Genomic DNA, 14,399 nt, shown 5'->3' with positions numbered 1-14,399 from the left:
GGTCAAAGAGGGTCACTGTGAAGATTATTAGTCATCACGAATGTCAGAGTCGTTGTGAAGGTTGTAAACCATCATTGTGAAGGTCACAGAGTCTTATGAGGTCGCAGAGAGTCATGGTGAGAGTACACAAAAACACGGTGAAGGTTCGACATAGTTGTTCAGGTCACATAAAGTCACTGTGAGCATCCAAAAGTCATTGTGAATGTACATCACACTAAGGCAAGAACACAAAAAGTCATTGTGAGGGCTACAAAGAACTATTGTTAAAGTCACACACAGTATTTTGAAGGTCATTGTGAGAGCACAGAGAATCATTGTCAGGGCACACAAAATGAACATGAAAGTTATTCACAGTTATTGTGAAGATGAAAGAATTATTATGAGGGCACACAACATTACTGTGAGGGTACAGAAGTCATTGTGAGAGTATACACACTGCCATTATGAAAGTCACAAGGTTATTGTGAGGCCACACATACTCATTGTGAGGTCACATAAAGTCATTGTGAAGGCATATGACATCATTCTGAACATCACAGTCATTGTTATGGTCACACAGAACCAATATAAATGTTACAAAGGCTTGGTAGTAGGGCACACTAGTCATTGTGAGAGTCACAAAGAGTTATTGTGATGGTCACATAGGGTCTCTGTGAGTATACAAAGCCATTGTGTGAGCACACAGAGGCATTATGATGGTATATTGTGAAAGCACAAGATGTCATTGTGAAAATCATACTGTCACTGATGATCACAGAGTCATTGTGAAGGGACACAAAACCATTGTTGACCATTGTTGAGGTTACACTAAGGCTTTGTGGAGGTACACAGTGTCATTATGCGGGCACACAAGTTATGATGAGGGCACAGACTCATTATGAGTTTCCCAAAGTATCACTGTGAAGGCACTCTGAGTCACTATGAGGACACACACAAGTCATTGTGAAAGACAGGGTAATTGTGGAGGTCAATAGAGTCCTCGTGAAGGCACACGACCATTTGTGAAGGCATATGGTCATTTTGAAGGCTCGGTGGATAATTATGAGGGCACACAAGTTATTCTGAGTGCAGCCGGATGTTGGTGGCGCATGCCTTTAATCCCAGAACTCAGGAGGCAGAGGCAGGTGGATCTCTGTGAGTTCCAGGCCAACCTGGTCTCCAGAGTGAGTGCCAGGATGGGCTCCAAAGCTACATAGAGAAACCCTGTCTCGAAAAACCAAAAAAAACAAAAGTTATTCTGAGTGCCTACATTATCATTATGAGGGCACACAGTATCATTGTAGTACACACAAAGCTATTGTGAAGGACACAACTAGGGTGGTAAGGACACAAGGAGTAAATGAGAGGACACACAAGAAATTGTGAAGGTGACCAACTTATTGTGGGGAAACACAATGATCACCATGAAAGTCACACACAGTCATCGTTAGAGTACACAAGTCATTGTGAGAATGACAAAGTCAATCTGAACCAAGTTTTCATTTCACCTCTTCAGGATTCACTTCTCTGCCTGTTATGACCATCCACAGGGTCCCCCTCAAAAGAAAAGCATTGTGAAGGCACATGTATTATTGTGAGCATCACAATAAGTCATTCTGAATATCATACAGAGCCACTGTGAACATCATACAGGGTCATTATCATTGCTTACAAAAAGTCACTGTGAAGATCACACAGATTTGCTGTGAAGGTCACATAATTATTCTGATAGTTCAAAAAAACCATGTGAAGGTGACACAAGTCACTGTGAATTCCTATAACATCATTGTGAGGGCATACTAGACATTCTGAGAGCACACAGTGTCATTGTGAGAGCATATAGAATAATTGTGAAGAAATACAAAACCATTGTGAAAGATATAGTGATTTTGAGAACCCACAGAGTAAGTATGAGGGTGTGTGAAGGGAACAAAGAAACATTGTGAATGTCACACAAAGTCACTGTGAGGACTCACAACATATTGTGAAGGCAGACAAAATCATAGTGAGTAAAACAATTCTTAGAAAGGCACAAATAGTCCTTTGAGGATTTGAGGGCACACAGATTCATTGAGAGGGCATTAAAAAATCATTGTGAAGGTCACACATAGTAATTGTGAAGGCATAGAAGTCATTTGAAGGGTCACAAAGAGATTTTGTGAAGGTCACATAGAGTCATTGTGTTTCGATATTAGTCATTATGAAGGCCATGGAAAGCCATTGTGAAGGTTACACCAAACATGGAGTTATCGTGAGGGCACACAAACTCATATGAGGTCTGGCATAGTCATTGCAAATGTACATAAAAACATTTTGAGCTGGGCAGTGGTGGCACATGCCTTTAATCCCAGCACTCACTCAGGAGGCAGAAGCAGGCAGACTTTGTGATCATGAAGGTCACATGGAGTCACAAAGGGTCATTGGGAAGGGCACATAGTCGTTATGAGGGCACACAAAGTTACACTGTGGGTCAAAAAGGATCATTGAAGGTTGTACAAAGTCGTTGTGAAGAAATACTATATCATAGTGAGGACACAAAATATTATTGTGAGGGTACACAATTTGTTGTGAGGTCACTGAGAGTCCTTGTGAAGGTCACCTAGAGTCATTTTGAAGGCAGAAAACCTTATAGGGAATATCACACACAATCTTTGTGAAGGTAATACAAAATTAATGTTAAACACAGTCATTATAAGGACAAACCAGTCATGTGATAGTATACAAAGTCATTGTGAAAGTCATTCAGAGTCTCTGGGAGGTCACACAGAGTTATTGTGTAGACTCAGAGAGTTATTATGAGAATATAAAAGACATTGTGAGTGCACAAGATGTCATTGTGTGTTCACACAAAGTCATAGAGAGGGTCTCAAGAATCATTATGAAGGGCAAAATCATTGTGAATGAGTAAAAATATCTGAGATTGCATCCAAGTTAATGTTAAGAACTCAAAAATTCATTATTAGGACACACCTATTTATTGTGAGGGCAAACATGACATATGAGGCTCACAGAGATTTATTGTGGAGGTTACTTAAAGTCATTTTAAGGGCACACAATCAAATAGTGAGGGTCATCCAGAGTCATTGTGGCTATCACAAAAAGTCATTGTGAAGGCACACACACAATGTCATGGTGAGGCTCATACCGAGTCAGAGTGAAGGGCATGTGCATTAATTATGAGGACACATAGAAGAATTGTGAGCATTACAAAAAGTCATTGTGAACACATAGAAATATTGTGAGCTCACAAAGAATCTTTATGAGGACACCAAGTCATTGAAAGGTCAAACAGGATTTTTGAGGACTCACAGAGACAATATAAGAGCAAAAAAAAAAAAATCAGATGTTTACAAAATCATTAGGAAGATCGTATGACACACAGAGTAATTCTATGGGGGCACATAGTTATTGTTAGGGCATATAGCATCAAGCTGGGGGCACATTTATCATTGTAAGGGCACAAAAAGTCCTTTTGAATCACATAAAACATAATTGTGAGGGTCACAAAGAGTCTCTGTGATAGTTATGCAAAGGTCAGACAATGTCTGGGCATATGACTGAGGTCCCACAACACCACTGAAAGACACACAAATCATTGTGAGGGTCCTAAGAGTTATTTGAGGGCAAACATCTTCATGGCAAATGTCACATTGATTAATTAGGGCACAAAAAACACTGTAAGGGTAATCGTACTCATATTAGGTCACACAGTCATTTTGAGGGAAGTAGAAACATTCTCTGCTTCACAACAATCATTGTGAGCATCATACAAATAATTGTAAAAGTCACACAAGGTTATGGTAAGTGTCACGATGCCATTATGAGGTCATATAAGTTATTGTGAGAGTATGCAAAGTCATTGTGCAGGTCACACAGTCTTTGAGCAGAAAACCAGTCATTGTGATGGTATAAAAGACATTGTGAGGGCAACAAAAGCCATTGCAAATGAGTACACAGTCATTGTGAAGGTCACAGAGAATCATTGTGAATGTCAGCCATTGTCACTATGCAGGCAGACCTGTCAGTGTGAAACTCATACTCACTGTGAAGTCACACAGAGTCATTGTGTAGGCAACAGAGTCATTATCAGGACCCAGAAATAATTTTGAGTGTACATAATGTCAGGGTGAAGGTCTCAGAATGTCATTGTTAGGGCATGCAAACTCACTGGGAGGATCACAAAGATTTATTGTGAACTGTATACAAAACCAATGTAAAGAAAGACAAAGTCATTTTGAGAGCATAGGAGTAAATGCTAAGTGTCAATAAAATTATTGTGAAGGCACACAAACTCTCTGTGAGTACACACAAGTCTTTAAGAGGAACATAAGCAGCCAATATGAAAGTCAAACAAAATCATTGTGAGAGGACACAAAGTCGTTTTGCGGATCAAATTGAGTTACTGTGAGGACACAAATTCTATGTGTGGACAAAAAGTCATTTTGAAGGGACAGAAATCATTGTGAGTACACAGGATGTCATTGTGAAAGTCACAAAACAAACATTATGACCACAGTGTCATGGTCAAGCAAACTCCAAGTCATTGTGAGGACATGCATACAAACTCAAGGCGAGGGTCACAACGTATCATTGTGAAAGGTTTACAAAGTCGTGGTGAGGGAAGACAAAGTTATAGTAAGGGCAAACATCAATGGTAGGTGTGGTGGTTTGAAAGAAAATAACCCCCAAGGGAGTGGCACTATTAGGAGGTGTGACTTTGTTGGACTGGGTGTGGCCTTGTTGGAGGAAGTATGTCAAGGTGGGGGTGGGCCTTGAGGTCTCTTCTGTTCAAGCTTCACTCAGTGTGACGCTCATACTGCTTCCTATTGCCTGAGAGTCAAGACATAAGAACTCTCAGCTACCTCTCCAGCACTATGTCTGCCTGCCTGCTGCCTTGCTTCCTACAATGATACTAATGGAGTGAACCCTCTGAAAATGTAAGCCACCCCAATTAATGCTTTTCCTTCATAAGAGGAGCGGTGGTCATGGTGTCTTGTCACTGCAATAGAAACCCTATCAAAGACAACAGGGGCCCAAAGAGTGGTTATGTGATCATACAACGTCATTGAGGACACAATGTAATTGCAAGTCACAATGAGAGTCACTTAGATTCATTGTGAAGGTCACACAGAGTCACCGAGAGGGCATGTCACCCAAGTCTTTGTGAAAGCAAGCAGAATCATAGTGTATATGACAATAAATCATTGTGAGCATCACAGAAAGTCCTTATCAAAGTAAGACAAAGTCATTGTTATTGTTACACCCAGTCACTATGAGGGCAGACAAGTCACTGTGATGGTATACAAAGGCATTGTGAGGATCACACAGAATCTCTGTGAGGTCACACAGACTTACAGTGTGGGCATGCAGAATCCCTATGAGGGCACATAAAACATTGTGAGTAGACAAGATGTCATTGTGAGGTCACATGAAGTCACAGTGTGGCTCTCTAAGAATCATGTGAGGGGTGTACAACATCATTGTGAAAGGAAAGAAGGAATTGTGATGACACACAAGTCAGTGTTAAGGATCCACAAACTTACTCTGAAGATACAAGTCATTGTGAGAGCACACAAGTCACTACCAGTGTCACAGGGTATAAATGTGAATGTCAACTAGAGACATTTTAAGGGCATACAATCAAATACTGAAAGTCATACAGAGGCATTGGAAAAATTACAGAGACACATTGTAATGGCATACAATGTCATCGTGAGGGTGATAGAGTGTCAGAGTGAAGGACAAACATAGTCTGTATGAGGACACATAGATTTATTGTCAACACCAAAATAAATTATTGTGAACATGACACTGAAACATTGTGAGGTCACATAGTCATTGTGATAACACAAAAAGTCATTGTTAAGATCCACTGAGGCTTTTTTAAAAATAAGGTCACACATCGTAATGAAGATATCCCAAGTCATTACAATGGATACATGGAGTTGTTGTGACACACACAGGTTTGTTATGTGGGCACACTTTGCCATTGTTTAGGCACACTGCGTCATTCTGAGTGCACAATAGCCTTTGTGAGGACGCAAGAATCTATTATGAATTATATATGACTTTTTTTGATTTTTCGAGACAAGGTTTCTCTGTGTAGCTTTGGAGCCTATCCTGGCACTTGCTCTGTAGACCAGGCTGGCCTCGAACTCACAGAGATCCTCCTGCCTCTGCCTCCCGAGTGCTGGGATTAAAGGCGTGCGCCACCAACACCCAGCTATATATGACATTTTTGTAAGGATCACAAAAAGACATTGTGAGGGGCATACAAGGTCATGGTGAAGTATCACAGATTATTATGAAGGTCACACAGAGTCATTGTGATAGTTACACAAAGTAAATGTGCAAGGCACATAAAGTCAATGTAAGGGTATACAGCCTCACTAAGAGGACACAAAAAAAACATTGTCACCACACAGAGTCATTGTGAGGACAATATATTCATTCTGAATGTCAAATAAGTAACTGTGAGCACCAAAGTGAGTTGTAAAGGTCACAGAAGACATTGTGAGAACATACATTCTCATATGAGGTCACATGTAGTTATTCTGAGGACAAACAAAAAAATTCTGAGTGTCACAATATGTCATTGTAAACATCACACAGAATTATCATGAAGATCAGAGAGAGTCATTATGTATGTCATACAGCAATTATGGGGGTGGGTATATCATTATGAGGGTCAAAAATTTAATGTGCAGGTCAAACAGAGTTTCTATGAGGTCACACAGAGTCATTGTGTGGGCATACATTGATGTGACTTTTAGATCACAGAAGACATTGTGAATGTGAAGGATGTCATTTTGAGGACACAAAAGTTATAGTGTGGGTCACAAGGAATCCTTGCAAAGGACATATAAAGTCATTGAGAAAGAACAGGAAGTCATAGTGATGGCACATGAGTCAATGATACAAACGCTCAAAGTCACTGTGAGGGTAACTAAGAATCATTGTAAAGACCATAAAAAGTCAAGGCTAAGGAACACTAGGTCATTTTGAGGCTACAAAGTCAATATTTGGGGTACACAACATCATTGTGAGGTCACATAATTATTGGAAGGATACAGAAGTCATTATGAGGGAGACAGAGAGTCATAGTGAAGGGCACAGAGGGGCATTGTGGTGTCCCATGACACCACACACAGAATTGTAAAAACAAATAGAATCACAGCATATGTGACAATAAGTTATTGTGACCTTTACTTTGAATCATTTTGACAATGACAGAGAATCATTGTGAGTGTCAAACAGAGTCATTGTGATTGCAGACATGTCATTGTGAAAGCATACAGGTCATTGGGAAAGTGACACACAGTCTATGTGAGGTCACAAAGAGTTCTAGTGAGGGTACACCAAATTGATATGCCTGAGATTTACTTGTGAGGTCATAAAACATCATAGTGTGGCTTTCAAAGAATTATTGTGAGGGGCGCATGAAGTAATTATAAAAGAAAAAGTCATTGTAATAGCACACAAGTCAATGACGGGTGCTCCAAGTCATGTGACAGTAAGAATCATTAAGGCCATACAAAGTCAAGGTCATTTTGAGGGTACAACATCAATGTTCTGGGCATACAACATCACTGTGAAGTCATACAAAATCATTGTGAAGGTAAGAGGTCATTTTAATAGTGACAGAGTCACAGTGAAGGTCACAAAGAGTCACTGTGAGGCCTCAAATACTCACATAGCCTTTGTGAAAGCCAATAGAATCATAGCGTGTGATATAATGTGAATGTCCTACAGTTATTATGAGGAAAGAGAAGTCATTGTGATTGTGAAAATAACACAGAGTCTCTGCAAGGTCACAAAGGGTTATAGTGTGGGCATAAAGAATCATTTTTAGGGCACATAAAAGATTGTGAGTGCATGAATTCCTTATGTCACAATGTGGGTCTCAGAGAATCTCTGTAAGGGTGTACAAAGTCATATGTAAGAATAAAAAGTCATTGTCACATGTGTCACATTGGCACACTGTAGGAAGCCGGTTCCTACATTATAATGGTGCCTGAAGACACCAAGATGTGAATTACTTCACAGGCGCTGGGTAATCTCCATTCCTTTGATCTCTGCCTATCCCGTGGCTATGTCCCGCGCCCGCTCTGTATTCCTCGCCAGCAAGAAATACACGCAGGACACTCGGATCCTTCTGCAGACAAGCTTTAATGCATCTTACCAGAGTGGAGACTGAACAGAGACTGAGCAGAGACACTAAACCAAGAAAACCATCCCTATATAAAGGCTGACCAGCCGCCTGGGATGTGTTACCCTAAGAATGGCTTCAGCTCCTCAGGCAAAAATGAGCCACGGGATAGGCAGAGATCAAAGGAATGGAGATTACCCAGCGCCTGTGAAGTAATTTACAACTTGGTGTCTTCCGGCACCTATTATAGTAATGGATAATGCAGGAACCGGCTTCCTACAGCACACGAGTCAATATAAGGGCCCACAGTGTGAGGAGGATACTCCAAGTCATTGTGAAAGCATACAAGCCAGTATGAGGATCACAGAGTCTCCTTATGGATGTAACCTAGAGTCATTTTTAGAGGACACAAATGAATCCTGAGAGCCATTGTGAGGGTATGCAGTGTCACAGTGAGGGTCATACAGGGTCAGAGTAAACAATGATTCTCTGTCACTGCCACAATGATTCTGAGTGAAGTTCACAATGACATATTGTCATATACATTATGATCCTGTTTGTTCTTACAAAGACTATGTGTAATCTCATGCGAGCATTTGTGCCCTCCCCATTCCTCTGTGACCTTCACTTAGTCCCTACGAGTACACATAGAATTATTGTGAACATCACACATAAACATTTTGAGGTCACTGAGTGTCATTATGAGGACACAAAATGTCATTATGAAGGTCATACTAGGGATTTTCTCAGTGCTCACAGAGTCACTATAAGGTCACACAATTGTGGTGAAGGTATAAAGTCACTATGAATGTCACATAGAGTCATTGTGGCAGCATACAGAGTCATTGTGTTCGAACACATTGTTATTGTGGGTATATGTGCATACAGCTTCTATCTGAGGGCCCACTAGTCACTGTGAGGACGGAAAAGTCAAAGTTATGGGCACACGGACTCTTTGAAAGTTACAAAGAATCATTCTAAAGAGTGTACAAAGACATGGTGAGGGAGCGTAAGGTAACTATGAGAGACAAAAGTCAGTGTCAGAGTCCACAAATTCATTTTGAGGTAATATAATGTGATTGTGAAGGTACAACATGTCATTATGAGCATCACGGAGTCCTTGCAAAGGTCACACAGAGTCCATGTCAAGTCACATATAGTCATATTAGATCACAGATAGTCTTTGTGAGAATACACAGAACTAGTGTATGTTTGACAATAATCATTGTGGATATCATGCCATGTCACTGGGAAGGTCACACTGGCATTGTGAGAGTAACACACAGTAAATATAGAGCAAACAAGTCATTGTGTGTATATAAAAAGTGTGAATGTTACCAGAGTTCCTTTGAAGTTACCCAGGTAATTGTGTGGAAATACAAAGCCACTGGAAGGGCATAGAAGTAATTGTGAGTGCACAAGTTGTGATTGTGAAGCTCACACAAAGTCTCTATGAGTTTAATGAAGAGTCATTTGGAAAAACAACATGAAGTCATTGTGAGGGCACACAAAGTTAAAGTGTGGGTCACAAAAAGTCGTTATGGAGCGTGTACAACATCACTGTGAAGAGATAAAGTCACTGTGAATGTCACACAGAGTCATTTGGAGGGCACATGTTGTCATGTGAGGGTCAGACTGAAAGCCATACAGAACCAATGTGGAGGACATCAGTCATTCTGAAATTCACATAATTCATTATGAGCACACCCATACTTACTCTTAAGATCACACAAAGTTATCATGAGGTCTCACATACTTATGGTAGTGTCCTCCCCAAGTCACTATGAGGGGATATGATCATTATGAGGGTCAGAATAACTCATTGTCAATGTCACATAGGCATTTGAAGATTACACAGTCATTGCGGGTGTCACAAGAGTCATTGTGAAGAACACCCAAGGTCATTTTGAGGGCACACAATCTTATACTGAGGGTCACTCAGAGTCATTGTGATGATCAAACAGGCATTTCGAGGGCACACGTACTCAGAAGAGGTAACATGTAGTCATTCTGAGGGCACACAGCGTCATTCTCTGGGTCTGATAAGTTATTGTGAACATCACACAGAATTATTGTAAAAGTCTCAGAGTATCTTTGTGAATGTCATTAATCGTTGTCATGAGGGCAGACAAGATATTATGAGGGAATACAAAATCATTATGTGTGTCAGAGTCTGTGTAGTCATGAAGTCATTGTGTGAGCACATAGTGACATGTTGAGGATACAGAGGACATTGCAGATTTTGTGAAAGCAGAAAAGTTACAGTGTGGGTCATAGAGAATCATTGTGAAGGGCACAAAAGTTCACTGTGAAAGAACAAAGCCATTGTGATGGCACACAACAATCTCACTGTGAGGGTAACCCTGAGTCATTGTAAAGGATGCAAGAAGCCATGGTAAGGGTGTATAAGGTCATTGTGAAGGGATGCAAGTCATTACTAGAATCACATAAAGGCATTGCGAAGGTTACAAAGAGTCATTGTGAGGGCACACATACTCATAGGAGATCACACTTAGCATTTGTGATAGCAAATGGAATCATAGCATGTGTGCCAATACACAAAGTAATTGTGAACTGCACTCTCAGTCATACTGACAGTCCCTCAGAGACATTGTGAGTGCTCCACACAGGCAATATGAGTCATTGTGACAGTAAGCAAAGTCATTGTGAAGGTTACATAGAGTCTGTTAGGTAACACTGAGTTATAGTACAGTCACACAGAATCACTATGAGGACACAAGGCACTATTAGTGCACAAGATGTCATTGTAAAGTCATACAAAGACATAGTGTGGGTCTCAAAGAATCATTGTGAGGGGACTACAAAGTCATTGTGAAAGAACTGAAAGTCATTGTGAGAGCACACAAGTCAATACAAGAGTCACAGAGTGTCATTGTGAAGATCGAACAGAGAGATTGTGAGGTCACAAAATGTCATGGTGAGGTCCATACAGAGTTAGATTGAAGGTCAAATATAGTCAAATATGAAGGTGGACAAGTCATTGTGAGGGTATTCAAAGTCAGTGTAAAAATCACAAGTCACTGAAGTAACACTGAGGAGACAGAAGTCACTTTGAGTAGACCCAGTGTCATTATGAAATTCACAAGCGTCACTGATGAGCATCACATAGTCATTATGAGGACACACACATTTATCGTCAACATCAAAATAAGCCATATTAAACAGCATACAATCATTGTCAGGTCACAGAGAATTACTGTGAGGACACAAGGTCATAGTGAAAGTCACACTGGTGCTTTTTGAGGGCTCACAGAGTCTATATAAGTGTGTACAATCACAGTGAAGTATATTAAATCATTGTGAATGTCACATGGAGTAATTGAGAAGGCACAGAGAGTCACTGTGTGGACATACTGTGTTATTGTGGGGGCATACAGTGTCTTTCTAAGAGCACACTAGTCAATGTGAAAGTACAAAAAGTCATTGTGTAGCACAAAGAACACAAAGAATCATTGTGAGGGTCCTCAAAGCCATTTTGATGTAATACAAGGTCAATATGAGGGTCACATGAGTCATTTTCATGATCAAAATCATTGCAAAGGTCACACAAAGTCAGTGTGAGGACACACAAACTTTTTGGGATGACACATAAGTTATGTGAAGGCACAGTCATTGTTAGGGTATCCACACTCATGATGTCACATATAGTCATTCTGAGGGCAAATAAAAATGTTCTGAGTGCCACAATATGTCACTGTGAACATCACATAGAATCTTTGTGAAGGTCACATGGAGTCATTATGAATGTCACACAGTCATTATGAGGGCACACAGGTTATGGTGAAGATATTCAAAGTCATTGTAAAGGTCCACAGAGTCTTTGGGGGGTGTCATACAGAGGCATTGTGTTAGCTGAAAAGACAATGTGAGGGCACCCAAAGTCACTGTCATGGTTACTCATTAATGTGGGCATCACTCAGAACTCTTATGAGTGCACAAGTCATTGGGAGGACATAAATATCATGGTAAAATTCACACAGAGTCAGTGCAATCATCACAGAGTCAAATATAGTCAAATATGAAGGTGGACAAGTCATTGTGAGGGTATTCAAAGTCAGTGTAAAAATCACAAGTCACTGAAGTAACAATCATTATGAGGAGACAGAAGTCACTTTGAGTAGACCCAGTGTCATTATGAAATTCACAAGCGTCACTAATGAGCATCACAAAAGTCATTGAGGAGAACACATAAAGTCATTATGAATACACACAAACTCATTATGAGGGTCAAAGAAATTCATTACAAAGGAAGGAAAATAAAGTCACTGTTAGATGACACATTTATGTTGAAAGCACACAAACTCTTTGTGACTGCATGTAAGTCATTCTCAGAAGCACAAACAAGCAACATGAAAGTCAAAGGACATCATTGTGAGGGCACATAAAATTATTTTGAGCATCACACCGAGTTCCTGTGAGGTCACAATTCAATGTGTTGGCAAACTCATTTTGAGTTCTCAGATGTTACTTGAATCAAAAGACACTATTCTGAAAGTCATATTTAGTTATTGAGAGGATCACGATGTCATGGTGAAGAAAACATGAAGTCATTGTGAGGTTACATAATATCATTGTGAGGCCATGCAAGTCATTATGAGAATCATAAAGAGTCCTTGTGAAGGCCACACAGAGCCAATTTTAGGGCACTAGAACTTATTGGAAGGCTCACTCAGAGTCATTGTGAGTAAACATTCTCATATAAGGTCACACAAATCATTGTGAGAGCACACAGGATCATCGGATGCACCACAATAAGTCATCGTGAACATCACACTGAATCATTGTGAAGGTCACAAAGTCATTGAGAATGTCACACACAGTCATTATGAAGGTCGCATACAGTCTCTGAGAGGTCATGCAGAGTCATTGTGAGGGCACAAAGAGTCATTATGAGGCCACATAGAATTATTGTGAGCGTCACAATAATTAAGACATTGTAAATATCACAACAAATCATTGTGGAGATCACACAGAGTCATTGTGAGCACATTACATCATTATGATGGCCACACTGAGGCTTTTGAATGCCCACGGAATCATTTTGAAGGTTACACAATTATGCTGAGGGTGTACAGAGTCATTGTGAAGGTCGCATGAAGTCATTACAATGGGACACAGAGTCACTGCGTGGGAACATATAGTTATTGTGAAGGTAAATCCATCATTACTGGGTGCACACTAATCTTTGTGTGTGTGTACACAACCACTGTGAATCACAGAAAATATCACTGTGAGGGAACACAAAGTCATTGTAAATATCACAACAAGTCATTGTGATGATCACACAGAATCGTTGTGAAGATCGGACAAGGTCAATGTGAGGACACACAGCCTCGCTGTGGGGACCCAAAGAGTCATTGTGAGGGCATATATATTTGTTATTATTGTCACACTGAATCATTTTTAGGCATGCAATCTTTGTGAACGTCTGATGAGTAATTATGAAGGTCACACCGGGTTGCTGTGACAGATGCATACTCATTTGAGGACACACACAGTCATTCTGAGGGCAGATAGAAGTATTCTGAGCCTCACAATATGTGAGCATTATTCTGGGCACACTAGTCATTTTCAGGATAGAAAAAGAAATTGTCAAGTACATGCAACATTATTGTGAGGGGGTCACAAAGAAATTGTGAGGGTCACCCAGAGTCATTGTGAAGGTCAGACAATGTCAGTACAAGGGCAAACTGCCTCATTGTGAGGACAGAGAGTCACTGTTATGTCTAACATATTCATTACGAATGCCATACTGAGTCACAGTGAACATCCAAATGAGTCATTGTGAAGGATTTATACTTATATGAGGACATACAATCATTCTGAGAGCAAATAGAAACATTCTGAATGTCAGAATATGTCATTGTGAATAACACACAGAGTCAATGTTAAGGTCACACAGAGTCATCATGAGAGTCACAGAGGCATTATGGGGGTTCAAAAGTCATCATTTTATTTTCAAAATTTATTTATTTATTCTATGTGTTTTTCATATCATATTTCTTGATCCCATCCATTACCCATCCCTTCTCATCTGCCCTCCACCCCTGCATCCCTGCAATCCCCCTCCAAAACAAAATTCAAGAGAAAAAAAATAAAGAAAATAAAATGAGAAAAAATTTAAAAGGGAAGAAATTAAAAATCTTGTCAAGGAAGCTGCAGTTTGACCCAACAAGTCACACTGTAAACCCCTTTGTTCAGACATCTCTATTTGCAAGTATTCATTGCAAAGAGCATTGGCCTGGTTTGA

This window comes from Cricetulus griseus, assembly GCF_003668045.3.
Source record: "Cricetulus griseus strain 17A/GY chromosome 1 unlocalized genomic scaffold, alternate assembly CriGri-PICRH-1.0 chr1_1, whole genome shotgun sequence".
Lineage (NCBI taxonomy): Eukaryota > Metazoa > Chordata > Mammalia > Rodentia > Cricetidae > Cricetulus > Cricetulus griseus.
Note: the sequence above shows the minus strand (reverse complement) of the source record.